The 22,439-nt window shown below is 34.4% G+C and overlaps 1 protein-coding gene across 6 annotated transcripts in view; it reads left to right on the forward strand.

Annotated features, from left to right (window-relative positions):
• Positions 1 to 22,439, forward strand: part of SNTG1 (syntrophin gamma 1) — an 818,484-nt gene that overhangs the window by 270,608 nt on the left and 525,437 nt on the right. For 5 of the 6 annotated variants that reach the window (XR_007407164.1, XM_049103928.1, XM_049103927.1 and 2 more), the window contains one exon: positions 12,727 to 12,801. The exons of the other annotated variant lie outside the window; for it this stretch is intronic. The gene's annotated coding sequence lies outside the window, so the exon portion shown is untranslated. The remainder of the gene's footprint in view (positions 1 to 12,726; positions 12,802 to 22,439) is intronic. 6 annotated transcript variants of the gene reach the window in all.

The following is a 22,439-nucleotide window of genomic DNA, read 5'->3' on the forward strand; positions in this document are numbered from 1 at the left end:
CCTTTTCACTATTAAGTCTGATGTTAGCTGTGGTTTGGAGGTTTATTATTGATTAAAAATTATTTATTTATCTATTTATCTATTTATTTATGAGTGAGCACTAGTTGGTGGGGAGGGGCAGAAGGAAAGGGAGAAGCAGACTCCTTGCTAACAGGAAGCACCAATGTGGGCTTGATCCCAGGGTCCTGGGATCATGACCTGACTTGAAAGCACAGGCTTAACCAACTGAGCCATCTAAGTGCCCCTGGGTTTTGTTATTGTTGTTGTTAATGAGTCTTTTTATTTGTTTTGTGAGAGTGGCTGTTGAATTTTATCGAATTATTCTTCATCTATTAATGTGAGTTTCCTTCTTTAAAAACAGTGGATAACACTGACTGACATTCAAAGATTGAACTAGCCTTGTATACCTGGAACCATTGTTTGATTTGGTTTCCTAATTTATTTTTGAGGTTTCTTACCTCTAAGTATATAAGAGAAATATCCTTCTTTAGTATTCTTCTCTGTATGTGTTGTCCTTGTCTGCTTTGGGCATCACTTGATACTGGATTCATAAAACGAGTTGAAAAATGCTCCCTCCTCCCCCTCTATTATTTTCCCAAAAATGTTATATATAAAATGGTCTCAATTCCTCTTTAAATATTTGGCAAAAGTCTTCAGTAGCCATCTCAGCCTAGAGATTACTTTTCAGAAGATTTTAATACAAATGTAAATTATTTAATCGTATTAGACAATTTGTTTTATCTTTTTTTTCTTTTCTTCCAAGTTTAATGGTCTGTTGTCCACAGGAAATGATTCCATTTCTCAGATTGGTGAATTCAAAATGGAAAGTTTTTTTATAGTAGCCCCTTATGATGATTTCAATGACTGCAGGAGCTTTTTTGATATTCTCTATTTCATTCCATACATTTGAGATGTGTATTTTCAGTGTTTTTATCTTTGTCACTCTTGATAAAGACTTAATATTTTATTTTGTTTTTAAGAACCAGATTTTACCTTGCTAATTTTTACTAAAGGATGCATTGACCTACATTCTTATATTTATCTTCTTTTGGCTTACTTTAGATTTATTTTGCTCCTTTTCTAGTTTTTTGATGTGGGAACTTGGATTATTGATTTGAGATATTCAGTCTTTCCTAACATAGGCATTTAAGTGCTATAAATTTCGCTTTCAGAACTGCTTTGTGTGTATGCAATAACTTCTGATGTTGTATTTTCATTTTCAATAAATTTACTGAATTTTTAAATCTCCTTTGATACTTTCTATTAGGACCAAGGAATATTTATAATTTTGTGTTTAATTTCTACATTGTTGAAGATTTTTCTCTTGTCATAAAATTTGTTAACGTTTGTTTCATGATCCAAAATGCAATCTGTCTTAATGATTGTTCCACAGACACATGAAGAGAACATATATTCTAACTTTGCTAGGTGGAATGCTCTATAAAATCCATTAGATCTTTTTAGTTGATGGTGCTGTTAATTTCTGTATCTTTGTTGATTTTTTAGCCAATATAAACTGTTGAGACTGGAGTGCTTAAGGCCTCAACTAAAACTGTAGGGTTGTCTATTTCTTCTTTCAAGATCTCTTGGCTTTTGTTACATGTATTTTCAAGTATTATTTAAAAGATAAAAGTTAGGGTTGCTATATATTCATTCTTGGTCAATTAATGTTTTTTATTAAAATAAGATTTAAATAAATAAATAAATAAATAAATAAATAAATAAATAAATAAATATGTATTTATTTATTTAGGGGAGAGAGAGAGTGGGGAAGTGTACAGGGAGAGAGAGAATCCCAAGCAGACTTCCCACTCAGCACAGAGTCTGGGGTGGGACTCAATCCTAGGACCCCTGAAATCATGACCTGAGGCAAAATCAAGAGTCCCTGCTTACCCAACTGAGCCACCCAGGAGTCGCTTTTTCACTTAATGTTTTTATCATTATACAGTATTGCTCTTTGTCCCTAGTAATTTCTTTGCCCTAAAAACTATTTTATCTGAAATTAATGTAGCTATTTCTGCTTTAAAAAAAAAAAAAAAGAAAGAGAGAGAGAGAGAGCAGCACAGGTAGTCCAGCAGTCAGCAGTTTGTGCCACCTTCAGCCCAGGGTATGATCCTGGAGACCTGGGGACTGAGTCCCGCAAAGGGATCCCTGCATGGAGCCTGCTTCTCCGTCTGCCTGTGTCTCTGCCTCTCTCTGTTGTGTGTCTCTCATGAATAAATAAAAATAAAATATTTATAAATAAATAAACAAACAAATAATTTATTGTTTATTATTATAAAATAATAAATCTTTTATTTATTTATTGATGACACAGAGAGAAAGAGGCAGAGACATAGGCAGAGGGAGAAGCAGGCTCCCTGCAGGAAGCCTGATGTGGGACTCGATCCCCAGACATGGGATCATGCCCTGAGCCAAAGGCAGATGCTCAACCGCGGAGCCACCCAAGCATCCCTATTCCTGCTTATTTTGCTTAATATTTAAATTTTATGTTTTCCCATTCTTTTAACATATATCATTATGTTTGAACTAAGCTTCTTTTGGAAAGGTTATAGTTCTGTTGGGATCTTTAATCCATCAACCGGTTTCTTTTAATTGGAATATTTTGATCATTTCCATTTAAATAAATGACGTTAGAGCATAAGTCGGCCATTTTATTTGTTTTATTATATTCTTCATGTTTCTCATTTCTGTTTTTTTTTTTTTTTAATTTTATTTTCCTCTGATTGGTTACTTGAACAGTTTTAGAATTCCATTTTGAGGGACGCCTGGGTGGCTTAATGGTTGAGTGCCTGCCTTCAGCCCAGGGGATCATCCTGGCATCCAGGATCTGGTCCCACATCGGGCTCCCTGCATGGAGTCTGCTTCTCTCTCTGCCTTTGTCTCTGCCTCTCTCTCTCTCTCTGTGTCTCTCATGAATAAGTAAATAAATAAAATCTTAAAAAACAAAAATAAAAAGAATTCCATTTTGAGGGACACCTTGGTGTCTTAGTTGATTAAGCAGCCAACTTTTGGTTTAGGGTCAGGTGGTGATCTCAGGGTCCTGGGATTGGTCCCATATGGGGCTCCATGCTCAGTGGAAGTCAGCTTGAGGATTCTCTCTTCCTCTTTCTCTGCCCTTCCCCCAGCACACGCTTATGTTCTCTCACTCTCTTTCTCTAAAATAAATAAATAAATCATAAAAAAATCCACTTTGATTCGATTTTGATTTATTCATGTATTTGACTACATTACTATTTAAATTTTCCTTGGTAGTTGTTCTAGTGTTATAATATAGTTATGCAACTTATCACAGACTACTGGTATCAATATTTATCACTCTAAACAAAGTATCAAAACTTTATGGTTATCTTATAAAACTGAAAATCTATATTCATTAAACAACTTCTCATTCTCCCTATCCTCAGACTGCCTACTACCAGTCTACTCTCTGTCTCTGTGATTTTGACAATTCTAAGTACCTCATATAAGTGAAATAATACTATATTTATATTTTTGTGACACATTTATTTCATTTAGCATAATGTCTTCAAGGTTCCTCAAAGCTGTAGCATATTCCAAAATTTTCTTCCTTTTTAAGGACAAATAAAATTTTAATATATATATATATATATATATATATATATCGCATTTTTTATACCCATTCATCTATTGGTGGACACTTAGATTTCCTCCATGTTTTAGCAATTCTGAATAATAGTGCTATGAACATGGATGTACAAATACATCTTGAAGATTCTTCTTTCCCAGTTTTTTTTATGTATCTCTAGAAGTGGAATTTCTGGGATGGTAATTCTATCTGTATTATTTGAAGAATCACCATACTGTTTTCCACAGCATCTATACCACTTTACATTCATACCAACAATGTACAGATAGTCCAGCTGTTTCACATCCTGTTATTTTCAGTTTTATTTATTATTGTTTTTTAATACCAGTCATCCTGACAGGTGTGAGGTTGTATCTATTTGAAGTTTTGATTTGCATTTCCCTGGTTAGTGATGTTGAATATCTTTTCATGGGCATATTGTTCATTTGTGTATCTTCTTTGAAGAAATATGTTTTCAGTGTCTTTGCCCATTTTTCGATCAGGTTGTTTTGTTTTGTTTTGTTTTGTTTTTTTGTTCTCTGTGTATTCTGGATATTAATCCATTATCAGAAACATGGTTTGCAAATATTTTTCTTTCATTATATGGGTAATCTTTTTACTCTCTCAATAGTGTCATTTGATGAACAAATTATTTTTAATTTTAATGAAGTCCAATCTGCCTACTTTTTTTTCTTTTGACTATGCATTGGGAATCATATCCAAGGAATCATTGCAAAATCCAGAGTTGGGAAGCTCTTGCCTTATGTCTTCTAAGAATTTTGTACATTTTAGGTCTTCCATTTGAGTCTTTGATCAATTTTGAGATTTTTTTTTATTGTATCAGGAAAGGGTCTGAATTCATACTTTTGCATGTGAATATCTAGTGTTTTCAACATCATTTGTTGTCAGGCTGTTCATCCATTGAATAATTTTGTCACTTTGTCAAAAATCATTTGACCATGCATGTGAGACTTTCTTGCTGGTCTTCCTATCCCACTCCATCGATCTATCTATCTATCTGACTTTCTGCAAGTACTACACAGATTGTTTTGATTACTGAAATTTTCAGTAAATATTAAAATAAAGACCTGTGTGAGTCTTTTAGCTTTTTTTTTCAAGGTTTTTTTTTTTAACTAGTTGGGATACGTTCAGATTCTATATAAATATTGGGATGTAATTTTTTGTTTTTGTCAAAAAATTCCATTGGGTATTTTGATAGGGATTGTATTGAAGCTTTAGATGATGATGAGTATTATTGACATCAATATTAAATCCTCCAATTCATGAATATGGGATGAGTGTCTGTGTATTTATATTATCCTCAATTTCTTTCAACAATGTTTTGTAGGGTTCATCATACAAGCCTTTAATTTCATGATTAAGTTAATTTGCAAGTATTTTATCCTTTTTGATGTTATTGTAAATGGAATTGCTCTTGTAGTTTTCTATTCAGATTGTTCATTGTTAGTGTATAGAAATGCAACTTATTTTTGTCTTTTTCTTTTGTATCCTGCTAATTTACTAACTTGATTTATTAGTTTTAACAATATTTTTGCATGTGGAAACTTTAGGGTTTTTACATATAAGATCTTATAATCTGCAAACGGAATTAATTTTACTTCTTCCTTTCCAATTTAGACACCTTTATTTCTTTTACTTACCTAATTTCTCTGGCTGGAACATTCAAGACTACATTGAATAGAATTGGTGAAAGCAGACATCCTTGCCTCCTTCCTGGTCTTACAGGAAAAACTTTCAGTCTTTCAACATTAAGTATTAATTTTGTTATGGGAATATGTAGATTTTAATTTATTGAGACATTGTTCATCTATTTGAGCTTGCTGAGTAGTTCTATCAAGAAAAAAGTGTTGAATCTTGTTGAATGCTTGTTCTGTACCAATTGAGACGATCATGTGGTTCTTACCCCCTTTATTTTGATAACATAATATATTACATCAACTGATTTTATTTTAGGATTTTATTTATTGATTTGAGAGAGAGAGAGAGAGAGAGAGAGCACAAGCAGGGGGAGTAGCAGGCAGATGGAGAGGGAGAAGCAGGCTCTTCTTGGAGCAGGGAGCCTGATGTGAGACTTGATTCTAGGACCCTGGGATCATGACCTGAGCCAAAGGTAGGTGCTTAACCAACTGAAGCCACCCGAGCGCCCACATCAACTGATTTTTACATGTTAAGCCATCTTTGCATTCCACAGATAATCTCCACTTGGTCATGGTGTAAAATCCTTTTAATATGCTGCTGAATTTGGTTTGCCAAAATTTTGTTGAGGATTTTTAACTAATTGTTCCTAAGTGATATTGATCTATAGTTTTTTTAAGATTTATTTATTTATTCATGCAAGACAGAGAGAGGCAGAGACACAGGCAAAGGGAGAAGCAGACTCCATGCAGGGAGCCTGACATGGGACTCCATCCGAGGTCTCCAGGATCACGCCCTGGGCTGAAGGTGGCACTAAACTGCTGGGCCACTGGGGCTGCCCTTGCTTTTGATTTTAATGTTACATTAATAAAATAATCACCAACATCTATGTCAAAGAGCTTACTGCTTACTTTTTCTTATAGAATTGTTATGGTTACAAATCTTCTTGGCTTCCTTGTCATAAAATAGTTGACTGTATATGTGTGGGTTTATTTCTGAGTTTTTTATTCTGTTCCATTGATCTCTTTTTTATAACTATGCCATACAGTTTTTAAATACTGTAGCTACTTAATACAGTTTGAAATCAGGGAGTGTGATGATTTTAGGTTCTATATTTCCTAGTGATTTGGTCTTAGTTTTTTGTTTCTAGGAATTTGTCCATTTCATCTGGACTATTCAATATTTTGACATATAATTCTTTATAGTACTCTCATAATCTTTTTAAGTTCTATTGATTTGGCCGTAATGTCTCCACTTTCATTTATGAATTTATGAATTTGGGTCTTCTTTCATTTTCTTTTCTTTTCTTTTCTTTTCTTTCTTTTTTTTTTTTTTTTTGTACCTGTAGCTAAAATTCTAAAATTTTGTCAATTCTCTTGATCTTTTTAAATAATTTTTGGTTTCATTGATTTTCTCTATTGTTTTTCTAATATCTATTTTTTAGAAGATTTTATTTATTTATTTTGGGGGAGATTGAGGGAGAGAATCTCAAGTAGACTCACCACTGAACATTAGGCCTGACTTGGGAGCCCAATATTACAACCCTGAGCTCATGACCTGAGCTAAAATCAAGAGTTGGCTCTCCTAATCAACTGAGTACCCAGATGTCCCTCTAATATCTATTTTGATTATCTCTGGCATAATCTTTATTACTTCCTTCTCTCTTCCAGCTTTGGAGTTATTTTGCCATCTTCCCTCCATGTCCTTAAGTTGTCATGTTAGGCTGTTGATTTGAGATCATTCTTGTTTTTAATGTAAGAGTTTCCATCTATTGATTTCCTCCTTAGCATTATTTTTTCTGTGTCCCATGTTTTGGTGGGTTGTGTTTTGTTTTCAGTTAACTCTATGTATTTCCTAATATCTCTTGTGATTTTTTTGAACTATAACTTGTTTAAGATGTGTTGTTTACTTTCTGTACTTTTTTGGTCTGATTTTCTATCCATTATTCAGAGTGGAGCAGTGAAGTCCGCAACTATTATATACCTGTGTACATCTCCCTTCTGTCAGTTTTTGCTTTATATATTTTGATAATCTGTTACTAGATGCACAAATATTTATAATTATTTTATCTTCTTCATGTATTACACATTTTATTAGTATACATTGTGACTCTCTGTCTCTTATAAACATTTTTGATTTAAAGTCTATTTTACCTGATAATTGTATAGCCACCATTACACTTGTTTGGTTACTATTTGCATGGAATAAATTTTTCCATTTAATTTCTTTGTGTCTTTTCATACAAGATGAATATCTGGTAGATAGCACATAGTAGAATTATAAGATTTATCCACTCTGCCAATCTCTGCCTTTTGTTTTTAGAGTTAAATTCACTTATACTTAAAGTAATCACTGATAAGGGACTTAATTCTGTCATTTTTCTATTTATTTTCTTTACCTCATAGGTTTTTGTTCTTTATTTACTACCTTCTTTTCTATTTAGTTGATACTTTGTAGTGAAATGTTTAAATTCTCATTTCCTTTTATGTATATTCTATTGCTAATTTATTCATGGTTACTATGGGGATCACATTTAACATTCTAAAATTATAACACTCTAATTTAAATTTATATTAACCTAACTTTAATAATATACAAAAATCCTGCTTCTTTATACTTCTATCTATATTGTTTTCGGATGTTGATGTCACAAAATTACATCTTTATATATTCTATGCCCCCAAATATGAACTAATAATTCTTTTAAATGTATTAGTCTCTTAAACTAGGTCGAAAACCAAATGTGGAGTTATAAACCAAACTTATAATAATACTAGCTTTAGATTAATAATTTAAAAAATATGTTAATCTCTTAAATTATGTAGAAGACAAAAGGTTGGAATGCCTGTGTGACTCAGTCAGTTATATGTCTTCTTTCAATGAAGGTCATGATGTTTGGCTCCTGTGATTGACTGTCGTGTCAGGCTCCCTGCTCAGTAGGGAGTCTGTTACTCTCTCTCCCTTTGCCCCTCTCCTCCTACTTGTGTTCTCTCTCTCTCTCAAATAAACAATTTTTTTAAAGGTAGCATTATAGTTACAATAATACTAGTTTTTTTTTTAAGTTGCCAATGTATTACCTTTCTTGAGAATTGTTTTTTTTTTTTAAGATTTTATTTATTTATTCATGAGAGGCAGAGAGAGAGAGAGGCAGAGACACAGGTGGAAGGAGAAGCAGGCTCCGGCAGGGAGCCTGACATGGAACTCTATCCTGGGTCTCCAGGATCACACCCTGGGCCGAAGGTGGCGATAAACCGCTGAGCCACCCGGGCTGCCTGAGAATTGCTTTTATATCTCCAAATTACTGTGGAATATTCTTTCATTTCACCCAGCAGGACTCACTTGAGCATTGTTTGTAGGGCTGGTTTAGTCTAATGAAGTCTCTTAGCTTTTGTTTTATAAAAATGTTCTAATATCCCCCTCACTGTTGAAGGGACGTTTTGCCAGATATAGGTATCTTGGTTGACAGTTTGTTTTGTTTTGTTTTCCAGTTGCACTTTGAATATATTGCCTAGTGCTTTCTGACCTCCACAGTTTCTGATGAGATAACTGCTGATAATCTTATTGAGGGTCAATTGTTTATTAAGTACCAATTTTCTCTTGCTGCATTCAAGTTTTTCTCTTTGTCTTTGGCTTTTATTAATTTAACTAAAATTGGCTTGGTGTGGGTATCTTTATGTTCATTTAGTTTGGAGTTCTTTGAGCTTTTTTGATGGATGTATTAATGTTCATGAAACTTAAGATATTTCAGCAATTATTTCTTCCAAAGTTCTTTTTGCCTCTTTCTCTTTGTTTCTGCCTTTTGGAACTTCTACCATGTGCATGCCTGTTTTCTAGATCATGTCCCATAAGCCCCTTAGGCTCCATTTACCTTCCTTCAACATTTTTTTTTTCTTTCTGCACCTTGGACTTAATACTTTCCATTGCCTTCTCTTTTTAAGCTTTCTCTTTATTAATATTTTCCTTTTTTTATACATCAACTTCCTGAATGTTTATATGGTTGACTGTGAGTCAGATTAGCACATTTGGTGACTTCTCAAATGTCAAGGGGCTCAGATAGAACAATTAGTTCCACCTCTGTGTGAGCTGTCATCGTTTAGTAGGCTCTTCTGGGCTTGTTTTTGTCACTGGAAAGGTTCTGAAAGAACGTGGAAATATGAAGAGTTTCTTGAGCCCTGGTTCCAGTACTAGCACATATTTCCTTCCCATGGAACCACTGATCAAGCCCAACATAGATTTAAGTGATAAGGAACTAGACATTCTTACTGGGAGAGGCTGTGGGCCAGTTGCAAAGGGTTTGAGACCAGAAAGAGTTAAGAATTATAACCCTTTTTACAATCCCTGTCATGGTTTTGAAAGATGTAATTTTTTCCCTGTCCCTATTATCCTAAGCTGACTGGACAAATCAACTCATTGCCTTGGCACAGTGATATTATAAAATGTATTTTAAAATGCAAGCCAAGAAAACATCACCGAGTCACTATCTTTTGATAAGTATTATGAAAGTAATTAAGTAAAAATTATTTTGGCTTTCCTTTTTAATTTTTTTTAATCTTGGCATTCTTGAAGCAAAACTCTAAAGTGTCATTAATAATATTCATAGTGTGGAATGCTTTCTACTAGCCTGCAACTTGAATGTAAATCCTGACTCCTAAGTTTACAGCACACTGCAGTATGCATGTTTTTAACTACTGCTGGCAAGTTTAATTTGAGGTTGTCATTCTCTTACAACATACTTCATTTTATAACAAAAGACTCATGTTTGGAGAACACAAAATGTCTTTTGTTAACTAACAGGGTGCTGGAGTGAGTTTGGGCAAGAAGAAAGCTTACTGCAGTTCTGTGGACATCAATTGTAGCAGAGTTTTTTTGTTTTGTTTTGTTTTGTGTTTGTAACATCAAAGCTGATAGCATTTTTCAAATAGTGACAGATATTCCATTTTAAGAGCTCTGACTTGTGAAATTCTTATTGTTTATTAAATGGAAAAAAAAGGTTCCTTTGAAAACACATCAAAATTTACTCTCCAGTCAAATAATGATGCTTAGTGTTACAAGTCTATGAAGAAACCCTATGTTGAAACCCAACTAGTATTTGGTAAATGTCAGACCTCATTAAATAACATTTGCTTAAAATGTCTATATAGATGAATAATATTGCAAAATACTTTAGATTTCATCTATTTAATTTTCTTTCTTTGACTTTTTAATACTTATGTCTGAATTTGTTTTCTTCAATGGTATTTGTGTTACAGTGTTTTCAGTGAAGAACATTTTATTTTATTTTATGAAAATCCAGCATAGGGCATACAGGTAATATATTCATATCTATATTAAGTGACATACCTTGAATGTGTTTTTTAATGTCATGAGTATTCTCTTAAATTTCTCATTTAAAATATTTTCTATTGCATTCTTTTTTTTTTTTTTCTATTGCATTCTTAAATCAAAAAATAGAGTTGGATTTCTGGTTCTAAAGAAACTGGAGTATAGTAAGTTTTGTTTATTTCTTCCACTTAAGTAGCACTTAAGATGCTGGACATCATATATAAAACATGCATGTTATAACCTAGAAAGGTAGATCAGTGAATTTAGAACCCGAGGTTCCCCTCCATACCCACAGAAAGCAGGTGTGGAGCCTCCTGAGTGATGACAGCGCACTCTTCTCTAAGAAATTCTCCTACTCTTACACCTCAACAGGGACCTGTGCAACAAGGACAGGCCCCTCTTTTGTTTCATTTGTTTGTGTTTAATTGGAGAGGTTTTGGTTATATTTATTATATCTGAAATAAAACCCATGGAATACATCTTATAGGAAAAAAGAAAGGCAGAAAATGGGATCAGGTTAAATAGTTCATGGAAAACATTTAAAGCAACAACAAAAACTTAAATTTTATGTACCTTGAGATACAATGTTAAGAATTGTACTGCAATTGGTATTATTTTCACTTAATACATAATTCTCAGTCATCAAATTTATGAAATAAAAACTAACCCTAATCACACGTGCGCAAGGTTTCCCAAGGCTGCGATCATGTGTTAACTGGAGTGTGTTCTGATCCCAGGCTCAAGGTCTTTTTCCAAATCCATATATAAGTCATTGGCAGAATCCAGTTTTTTCTGTTTCTAAGATTGATTTCCCTATTTTTATGTTGCATGTCAGCCAGCAGTTGCTCTGAGCTCCTACTAGCAGCTTTCTGAAGGTCTTAGGTATATGGTCTTCCCCTAGCAAGGCAGCTTTACTTCTTCAAAGTCAGGAGGAAACTTCTTCCCAGTTTGAATCTCTGACCCTTTGTAGGACCTTTCTTCCCTTGGCCAAGTCTAGCTACCCAATATAATCTCCCTCAGACTGGTTAACTCAAAGTTCGCTTATTTGGGAGTTTATGGCTAGAAAATTCCTTTGCCTTTGCCTTTGTCATCTAATGGAAACTCATCACAGAAGTGAAATATATCGTGGTCATGAGCTCAACTCATAATCATGGGATCATGGGGAAGGGATCATACATGGTCTAGGCCAGGGTATGGGAATCTAGGAGCCAGCCCAGAATTATTCCTACCATGTTTCAGAAGCTTATATCCTCATTTAGGGTTCTCAACATGGCTAAGGTTCAGATTTCTCTGTGGAACCTATAAAAAGTCATATATTCATATTCAGAAGCCTCTGTATAAATCTAAATCAGATTCAGAATGGGATGTATCTATTGAATCAGGTATGTATCTTTGACAAGCTATGCAAGCAATTTCTATGCAGCCAGCTGTGTGCTTCTGGAACTTCTGATAACCACTGCTCTATTAAATATGATATTTTACCTGCTTATCGTTTTAATAAAGTATTAGAACATTTTGAAAAGTATGATTGAGTTTGTGAGAGGACAAATAACATAAATGGGGTCATTAACAATGAAGTGCCAAAGGCAGAAACATCATTCTAGCCTTTGCAATTAGCAATCTGTTGCCAGGCTTTGATGTATAGAGGCCAACCCCCTCTCCCTCAGTATAAAACTGAGTTAATGGCTATGTCTCATTAAAAATAAAGGCATCAAATCAATAGTCTATTCCTCACAAGGAGTGCTTTTAAATATTATCAGTAATTTAAATGTGGAGTCTAATTCTAAAGGCTGTGGTATAGGCAGCTTATATCTAAATGCCAACTACTGGTAGATACAATTTTGGGCAGGTTATCAAATATGCTTTTGTACTTTTTTTTTATAAGCCAATTTTCCCAAAGTGTGTTCTGCAGAACTCAATCTTATGAAATTAGCCATTTGGGAAATACTCATCATGTATTTTTCCTCTTGATAATTCACAAAGTTTTGAGTTACTCCTAGAAATTCACAAAGAAACGTGTTTAAAAACGAATATAATATAAACATACATGGGGTGCATGTTTTCTTTGTGGATACAGTAAATAAATTTCAGTAGATAGATTATATTGCTTTAACTTTGTATACTCATAGGGACTTTTCATTTTTGCTTTCTGTATCCAGACTATTCTCCAGAATGTTGGGATTGCCAGAGAAGTGACCTCTGAAAAAGGAAAATATTGCTCTACCTAAATTCAAGTAAGACCATTATTTTTCAATGAGTCATTGTGAGTTAAATTGAGTGAATTTAATTTAAATCATTTACTTATGATTTAATGAAATTTAAATCATTAAATTAAATTAATGAAAAATAATCATTTTTCTACATTTCTATTACAAATTATTTTTTTCAATATTAAACTTTATTAAAGCTTTTTGCTCTAGGACAGTACCAAAAAACATAGTTTTTAAAATTTCCTGGTGTGGGGAGGGGAGCAATACTCCAAAACACATGTCAACATTCAGTAGTTAGACTGCATTTGGACGTGTCCTTACACCATAAGTATTTAAACAATTGTATTAAATTTGTGTTGTTCCTTTAATGAACATCCTACAGAGGAAAGAGCAGTATGTTAGTTTTTCTAAAGCTTACTTTATGACATCAGTCCTCATCAAGGAGAGAATTGATATCATACACTTCTGTGAACTATGTGGTCCTGGAGAAAGAGTAAATATGTGACTATACAAGGGAGGCCTTGGCAATGTTTTAAAATGCTTCACAACACTAGAACATAAGGAACTATCACATTCTCTGTTGTTTATTCAGATAACAGATGATAAAGTGCAATGAAAATTAGTAAAGTAAATCAAATATGCCTTCAGAAAGAGAGCTTGAATCAGCATAGGCAAAGCAGGTGCAAGATGAGTATAAGTCTCTGACTTAGGCACCAAGACAAATATTACCTTTGACGGGATTCATACTCTATTTGCTAGGAATAGCAGAGCCTGGTCACCAAAGTTTAGGATCAAAGTCACCAAATCTATTTTCATAATAAATTTTCACAGTATTTTTGAGTTCTTAATTCTGTCATTCAAGGACTTATGTAATGGTTTTAGTGAGAATGATGAAACTCATCATCTGTTAAGTTTAAAGGAACATTAACATTTAAAAGTGTGTTGTGTACATATTGTTATATTAAATTACACTTAAAGGTAATATGATAATGGGAGGAATTCTTGAGTATATATCTGTGCTATGAAAATCATAGAGTTCTAGGACTAGATGCATCCATGCAGATGGCCTATTAATGGATTTCCCAGACAGGTTTCTTGAGGAGTATGGCAAGGTTCAGAACCACTTAGGATTCTAAGCAACTAGATCTAAAGTTGTTCTGGTTACTCAGTATTCTAAATATTTAATCAATAAATATTGTTATTTAACAAATATTTTTTGTTATTTAACAAATGTTGTTATTTAACAATAAATATTTAGAATGGAAGCCATATAGTGCTATATTAATCATAGTAGCACTCAGCTAGAGATGGATTCTAATAGATCCATTATTCCTTCCTTATTGAATCCTGATCCCCAACCACCTGAATGCAGGTAGTTTTTGGCCTTATGCTAAAACACAAATAATTTTCATCATTGGAATAAACTTAGAAAATTCTAAAGCACATTTTCCAAGGAAGCAAAAATAACACATTCCAATGCATCACAAAATTATTATCCAAGGTTTTCAAGTGATTTTTCATCACTGGAGCATTTTTATAGTTAGACCCTTTCTTCAAATAAAATATCAGAGAGAAGTCCAAAAGATAAAAGAGAGGGGTAAAAAATGTTTTTGAAACAGGAGTGCATGTTCTAGAACTACTTGGCTTCTCTACCTCTGCCTTTTCTTACCTCTGCATCCATTCCTCATTCCCCAAAACCCTACAAACCTGACAGACATTAATATTTCCTGGAAGCTATGATTCTTTGTCTTCTCAGTCCTTGATTTTGAAGCTCATGTGAAATTATTAACTTAAACAGAGATAGAAAATGAAACATAGAAGTGGAAATTACCAGAATTATGTATACTGTGCTAGCCAGAAATGGAAAAGTGATTGCTTTGCAAGAGAGATCATTTATTACCAACTTAGGTTTCCCAGTGTCAGGTGTTGCCCTGTGTGCTTTCACTTCACCATTGTACAAAGCTCATTCTACATGATTTCAAAATATCCTACATGTAAATCCTGTCAGAAGTCCAAGAGAAGTACATATTTATGAATGAAAACAGGGAGAAAGACAGTCATAAGAAGAATAATGGAAATTCATTTGAGGATAGCTATTCCCATCCTCAAAGCACCTCACAAAGAATAGTTAATATTTTATTTTAAAAACTATCTCTAGATGCATTCAAACATGTCTTTACCTTCTTAGATATATATTTTTGCCTCCCATATTTGTTTGTTTGTTTTAGTTTAACATACTCTATTGACAAACAACATGTCTGAATTGGTATTGCTTTTTTAAAAGATTTTATTTATTTATTTGAGAGAAAGAGAGAGAAAGCGGGAGAGCACAAGTGAGGAGGAGGGGCAGAGGGAGACGAGAAACAGACTCCTCACTGAGCGGGGAGCCTGACATAGGGCTTGATCCCAGGACCCTGGGATCATGACCTGAGATGAAGGCAGACACCCAACTGACTAAGCCATCCAGGTGCCCCTGAATTGATATTGTTTTGAGACAGGTTGAATAAAGAGGAGAAATACTAAACGTGCTCAAATAACACATAGCCTACCCATGTTGCCTATTTTCTGATATTTTGTACATATGGAATATTTCAAAAACTACATGTCTCTGCACATACTGTTACTGAATTCCTTATAGGCTCTGATCTGACCTGTAGAATTTTACTTGTGCCTCCTATGTTTTATTCATGCTATTTTTGTCCACATTTAAAGCTAAACTGCCTTAGAATGTTTGGATGGAAAATAGCCTCATGAGCAAGAGCAAACTGAATGTCCCCTGGGTGAGCAGCTGTCCCAGCTTGATCACCTGCCCCTACTTTGCTGGCTACTCTCTCTACTTGGCTAGAGGAATTTTCCTAAGCTTTCTTCTTATTGGCAGAATAAGATTACTATAATATAAACACTTAATATTTGAATAAAGTGTTTATAATATAAACACTTAATTTTATGCTCTTACTGCTTCTCTGAACTTTCAGGATGTTTGAGTCATCTGATATTGTACTTTGATTGGTGTTCCTGTGGTCTGTTCCTTTGTGTTACACACTGCATCTGCCACTAGGATGCAACTTCTATTGGCCCATTTTCCACCAGGATTGTTATTCAAATTCCCAGTCCTTTCAGGACATTTGTGGGTTTTGTCATTGGCTTCAATGGTAAAACGTCTCTATTTTTGGTTTTGCTGGCTCTATTGTCTGTCCTGTGTAAAGCGACACAATTATCAAAAGCAAAGAAGCTTAGCCGTGAGCACGGAACTTGTTTCATATTCTAGGCAACCTAATGTTTTTTGACTGAGCCCCATTCCCCATCTAACCTGAAATTTGACTGAATAAGTTGCCTGTGGGAGGTGTAGCTCCTGGCCATGGTACAAAGAGGGGTGCAAAGAGCAATGTTGTTCCCTGCTGACTTGTGTTTTGGTTTTTGCTTATTTTCTGTTTTCATGAGAGTTTGAGGAGAAAACTATAGTTTCTCTTTGTGACCCCAGATCTACCATCATGCCAAGATGTATAGGGTTCCAATAAATATTTCAGAAAAATTAATAAATTGATGAAAATATTTTTGGAGTTGCATTCTGTGCATTTTATTTTTAAAAAAAGATTTATATATTTATTTTAGAGTAAGAGATAGAGTATACATGAGCGGGGATAGAGGCAGAGGGAGAGAGAGAGAGAATCTCAAGCAAACTCCCTGCTGAGCTTGAAGCCCAACACTGGCTTGAGCTCATGATCCTGAGATCATGATCTGTGCCATAACCACGAGTTGGCCACTTAACTTACTGAGCCACCCAGGCACTCCTGCATTCTGTGCATTTTAGACATTCGCCCACAGTTGAGAAAATCTGGCATACACACACACACACACACACACACACACACATTTACTGATTGCTCTCCTTTCCATTTCCCAGTCAGAGTAAATTTTGGCAGCTCTTTGTATTGCTTTCCTTTATGGACATATTAATGTAGATTGCTTTAGTCTTGATAAATCCATTCCAGTTTCCTCTATTCTGGAAAATTCACTGAAGAGAAGGCTGGATAATTCTGGCTGAATGAAAACTATTGGCAGCCTCTCAGGGCTCAAAGTATGTTCTTTATTCATATATTCATGTATCTGTGTCCTGGCTGTGAAGAAGATTCACAAGAAAATCTTTAGGTTACCATCATATACCTTTGGTAAAAAGGAAACAAAAACAAATAGTTCTAAAGAAATCTCATAAATATTATTGCTTTAAATTTTGGACAATGTACCATAGCTACAGAGAAGAATTGGAGAAATTCCTGGAGTATGGCAACTGAGATGATGGAAGTGTACAATGTCCTCATGAGAGAATGGACCTAGTTCATATGCTGTCCACATCTTCTCAGTCTTGCCCAGTTTTTCAACTTTAGTCGCTTTCCTTGCTTTGTGGCTGGAATATTCCCAGTTATCACTTACACCATTCCCATGGATATAAAGCCTCTGTTGCAGTCAGTGACTTATTTCCTGCCTTCCCTGACAGTCTCTTCTACTGCTATACAAAGTGCCTGTCTTTAGCATAGCCTCTATTTTTCCCAGAAAGGAGAAAGTACAATACCTAGAGGACTTGATCCAACCCAACTGGACCCATGGAGTCTCTGATTCCCCAGAGTCTGCTCAAAGATACTGGTTGTGCTAAGAAGTAGAAGGGATTACAAGTTCACTAGGCAAATATGTACCAATGAAGCAGGATCAGGGATGACTTTGTGGGAGAGAGAAATATGCACTCTGAGGGGGCCCTGCACACAGAGGAGCCCCACATTTGATTTTATTTCCATTAAGTTTCACTGTGTGCTAAAGTCATATTTTTTTTTCAATGACAGAGTGTCATGTATCTATTATTAGAGTATCATGCAGAGGAGTTTCACCACCCAAAAGTATTCCCTGTGCTTGGCCTGTTTAGCCCTCTTCCTTCCATTCTAAATTCCTGGGAACCTTTTGTTTTGTTTTGTTTTGTTTTGTTTTTAATCATCTGTAGAGTTTTGCCTTTCCCCAAATGTTATGTAACAGGAATCATACAGTGTGTAGTCTTTTCATCCTGGCTTCTTTCACTTGACAATATGCATTTAAGAGTCATCATGATTTTTTTTTTTTGGCTTTGTTGGTACTTTTTATCTGAATAATATGCCACTTTATAGAGGTACTAGTTTGTTTATTCAACTTACCTACTGAAGGAAATTATGAAGAAAGCCTTTATAAAACTTCCTGTGAAGGTTTAAATACGTTCTTGAATCAGTTGGCTGAGTATCTAGTAATGCGACTGCTGTATCTTTTTTTTTTTTTTTTTATTTTTTTTTTTATTTTTTTTTTTTTTTGCGACTGCTGTATCTTATGGTAACAATATAGATAGTCTTGTAAAAACCTATGAATCTTTTACCATTTTGCATTCCTCTTAGCAATGAAGGAGAACTACTGTTGCTCCACATCCTTGCCAGCAAATGATATGATCAGTTTTAATATTTTATGTCTTTTTTTTTTGGTACACCTAGATGGCTCAGTTGGTTAAACATGTGCCTTCTGCTCAGGTAATGATCTCAGGGTACTGAGATTGAGCCCTGCATCATGCTCCCTGCTCTGCAGGGAATCTGCTTCTCTCCTCCCTCTCCCTCAGTGCACATTGTCTCTTTCTCTCTAAAATAAATAAGTAAAACCATTGAGAAAACAAAATAAAATTTTGTTTTTTAAAAAATATTTAGGGCAGCCCCGGTGGCACAGTGGATTAGCGCCGCACGCAGCCTGGGGTGTGATCCTGGAGACCCGTGATCGAGTCCCACGTCAGGCTCTCTGTATGGTGCCCGCTTCTCCCTCTGCCTGTGTCTCTGCCTCTCTCTCTCTCTCTCTCTGTCTCTCTCTATGAATAAATGAATAAAATCTTTAAAAAAAATAACTTTTAGAGTATCTTTTTAGAAATTAGGAGCCAAGACATTAGCATATTTTTAAAATATACTCTTATAGTAAGTAGAGACTTTTCCCCCTCAAAACAACAAAGTTTATTAACATAGGATCAAGCAAATGTACATCATGAAGGATATTTGGTGGGGGACATAGGCATTAAAGAATTAATAACAAGATAAAGTAGCTATAAATTCAAAATGAATTAAAGACCTAACGGTGAGACTTGAAACCATAAAAATCCTAGAGAAGAACACACAAAGTAACCTCTTTGATATTGGCCGTAGCAACTTCTTTCCAAATATGTCTTCTGAGGCAAGGGAAACAAAAGCAAAAACAAACCATTGGGACTTCATTAAATTAAAAAGCTGTACATTGAGGAAAGCAGTCAACAAAATAAAAGGCAATCTGTGGAATGGGAGAAGATATTTGCAAATGACATACCTGATAAAGGGTGAGTATCCAAAATATATAAAGAACTTACAAAACTCGACATGCAAAAAAAACAAGTAATCCAATTAAAAATAGGCAGAAGAATGGACATTTCTCCAAAGAAGACATACAGATGGCCAACAGATATATGAAAAAATGTTCAACATCACTGATCATCAGGGAAAACAAATCAAAACTACAATGAGATATCACCTCATACCTGCTAGATCATCAGGGAAATACAAATCAAAACTACAATGAGATATCACCTCATACCTGCTAGAGTGGCTAAAATCAACAACACAAAAAATAATAGGTGTTGGCAAGGATGTGGAGAAAGGAGAACCCTCTTGCACTATTGGTAGAAATGCAAACTGGTGTGGCCACTCTGGAAAACAGGATGGTGGTTCTTCAAAAAGTTAAAAATAAAACTACTCTATGATCTAGCAATTGCACTACTAGGTATTTACCTAAAGAATACAGAAATACTAATTCAAAGAGATACATGCACTCTAATGTTTATACCAGCATTATCTGCAATTGCCAAAGTATGGAAAGACCTCAAGTGTCCATCAACTGATGGATAAAGAAGAAATAGTATATATATACATATATATGAAAAACTCAGGCATCAAAAAATGAATGGAATCTTGCCATTTGCAATGGCATGGATTGAGCCTAGAGGAAATCAGTCAGAAAGAAAATAATTATACAATTTCACTCATATGTGGAATTTAAACAAATAACCAAAGAGTAGAAAAAAAAAAAAAAGAAGTGGAGGCAAACCAACAAAGAGACTCTTAATGTTAGAGAGCAAACTGATAGCCACCAGAGGGGAGGAGCGTTGAGGGATGGGTTAAATAATATTAAGGAGTACACTTGTGATGAGCAGAGGGTGTTGTATGCAAGTGTTGAATTGCTAAATCATATACTGAAACTAACAATAACATCTGTATGTTAACTAACTGGAATTTAAATAAAAGCTTTAAAAAAGAAATTCAAAATAATAAATCTATGTATCATAAACAGAAAAAAGTAATTATAATTAGTTGGAAGTTCTATCAAGGAAATGCTAAGTAGCTATGGGAGAAAACAAATGAGATTTCTTATTCTACCCCTTCCGTTCTTGCCTCTCCTCCCCCTTGTTTTCCTCCCTTTCCTCCCCCTCCCTCTTCATTCTCCAACTGAAAACTGTAAGGACATTTTAGGGGGTTACTTAACATTTAAAAGTTTTGGAATAAACAAATCAGAAAATGCAGTTAAAAGCAACACAAATTAATGCATAAATGAACAGATACAATATGAAGCCTCTTCATCAGCTCATAGTGTCTCTACCTAGTCAGTACTTTGTCAACAACATCCTCTACCTCTCAGCAAAATGTAGGCATATAATTGGACATTTTTTACTCTTGAAACACCAGTTATTCATAACATCTGCAACCATCCATTATTCCTGTCTTTTCACCCATTTTCTGCTGATTATTTTTGTTCTCCCTATCTTGATCTCTTTTTGTTTTATACTTAAATCTCATCTTTCTTCAATGCTGTTAACTCTGTATGTACTAATTCTTTACAGGAATATCCTTTCCTCTAGTAAAAGTCTTTTTATCATATAAGAACCAAACACACACACACACACACACACACACACACACACACACACAGAACCAAACCCAAATCCTACCACCTTCTACAAATTTTGCAGGTACTTCAATCCTAATTGATTATTCTTTCTCTATACATATATGATGACATTTTAGACTATCTTTGTCTGTTTTCCCTACCAAATTGTGAACTCTTAAAGAGAATGGATTTACTCTATTGCTAATACTTGGTCAATCCTGCTCATTTCATCTAGCCCGTCGGAACCAGGAGTCTCCAGTCTCTGTTGCTGGAAACTGCCCTGGGCATGATTTCCAATTAACTAAATCTGGCTCAGATTCCATATCCCTACATATCTTCCAGTCTCCAAACTCATTTTTTTCATACCTTGCGCCTGTTAGAAACTGCATCTGGCTGTTTGGACTTGATCTTTGTGTTTGATTTTTCTAATGGACTTTAACATAAATGTGACCCCTGGTTCTTTTAATTATCTTGATATAATTCCAACATTCTTGCCTTTGCACAAACTAAAGCTCCAGTAACAAACATTTGGCCAACATTTTCATGATTCCAGCTCCATAAATAGGAAGAGAGGGAGGCATAGAATTCAGAAGGTACTATTTGCACATTGTACATTCTCTTTATTTTTTTAATTGAATTGAGTTTAACTGGTATTTACAACATTCATTGATTCAACAAGTTAACATTTTGAGTATTTAAGGAAGAAAATAACACTAGTATAATGGATAATGGCTAACAGGTTTTTAATTTCTTTTTAAATGACTATGATTGCTTGTGTAAGTATAAAAATGCTTAAAGGTGAGAATATGCAAAATTCCATATGTAAGATTTCTTGGTGATGGATAATACTCAGTGATGGATATATAAAAAATGAGGTGCTTTTGAATTATATTACCTTTTAGTGTTTTAGAAGTCCATTTAGGATGTTTCCACATACTATTTTTTGAATAATACTGCAGGAAGATAAACATTTTGAGAAGAAGCCATTTGGCCAAATGAAGAAACAGTTTGTTTTATATGAATGTCATGACACAATACAAGAACTATTAGGCTATTTAAAAACCAACCCAAATTTTCGAAATTATCCTACACCTGTATGTAATTCCTGAACTCTGTGGAGCAAAAGGGTAAAATCTGAATAAGAACATAAGATTAGGGGATCTCTGGGTGGCTCAGCGGTTTGGTGCCTGCCTTCAGCCCAGGGTGTGATCCTGGAGTCCCAGGATCAAGTCCCACATCAGGCTCCCTGCATGAAACCTGTTTCTTCTCCCTCTGCCTGTGCCTCTGCCTCTCTCTGTGTCATGAATAAATAAATAAAATATTTTTAAAAAGAACATAAGATTATTTTCTAAAGTTAGATCAAAATTAACAAACCCTAAAAAAAAACCCTAAAAAAATAGAAATAAAATAAAATAAATTAACAAACCCTTTACTTTAAAAAGAGAATGACATTTACAAAGTGGGAATCCTGGTCTAAATTCTTATGTATTGAAGAGACAGAGAGAAATGAATATATAATAATAACCTGTCATTTGTATAGTATTTCACATCTTTTGTTGTGATTTTTTTTAAATTTCAGTGTAGCATCTAGCTTTTGATATATGGATGGTGGGTTCTATTATTGCCAATTGCATTTCTCCTAATTTGTATATTGTTATAATGGCAGATCAAGAATTGCCTCCTTGGAATTCAGTGAACTGATC

This window comes from Canis lupus, chromosome 29 (genome assembly GCF_003254725.2).
Source record: "Canis lupus dingo isolate Sandy chromosome 29, ASM325472v2, whole genome shotgun sequence".
In the NCBI taxonomy this organism is placed as follows: Eukaryota; Metazoa; Chordata; class Mammalia; order Carnivora; family Canidae; genus Canis; species Canis lupus.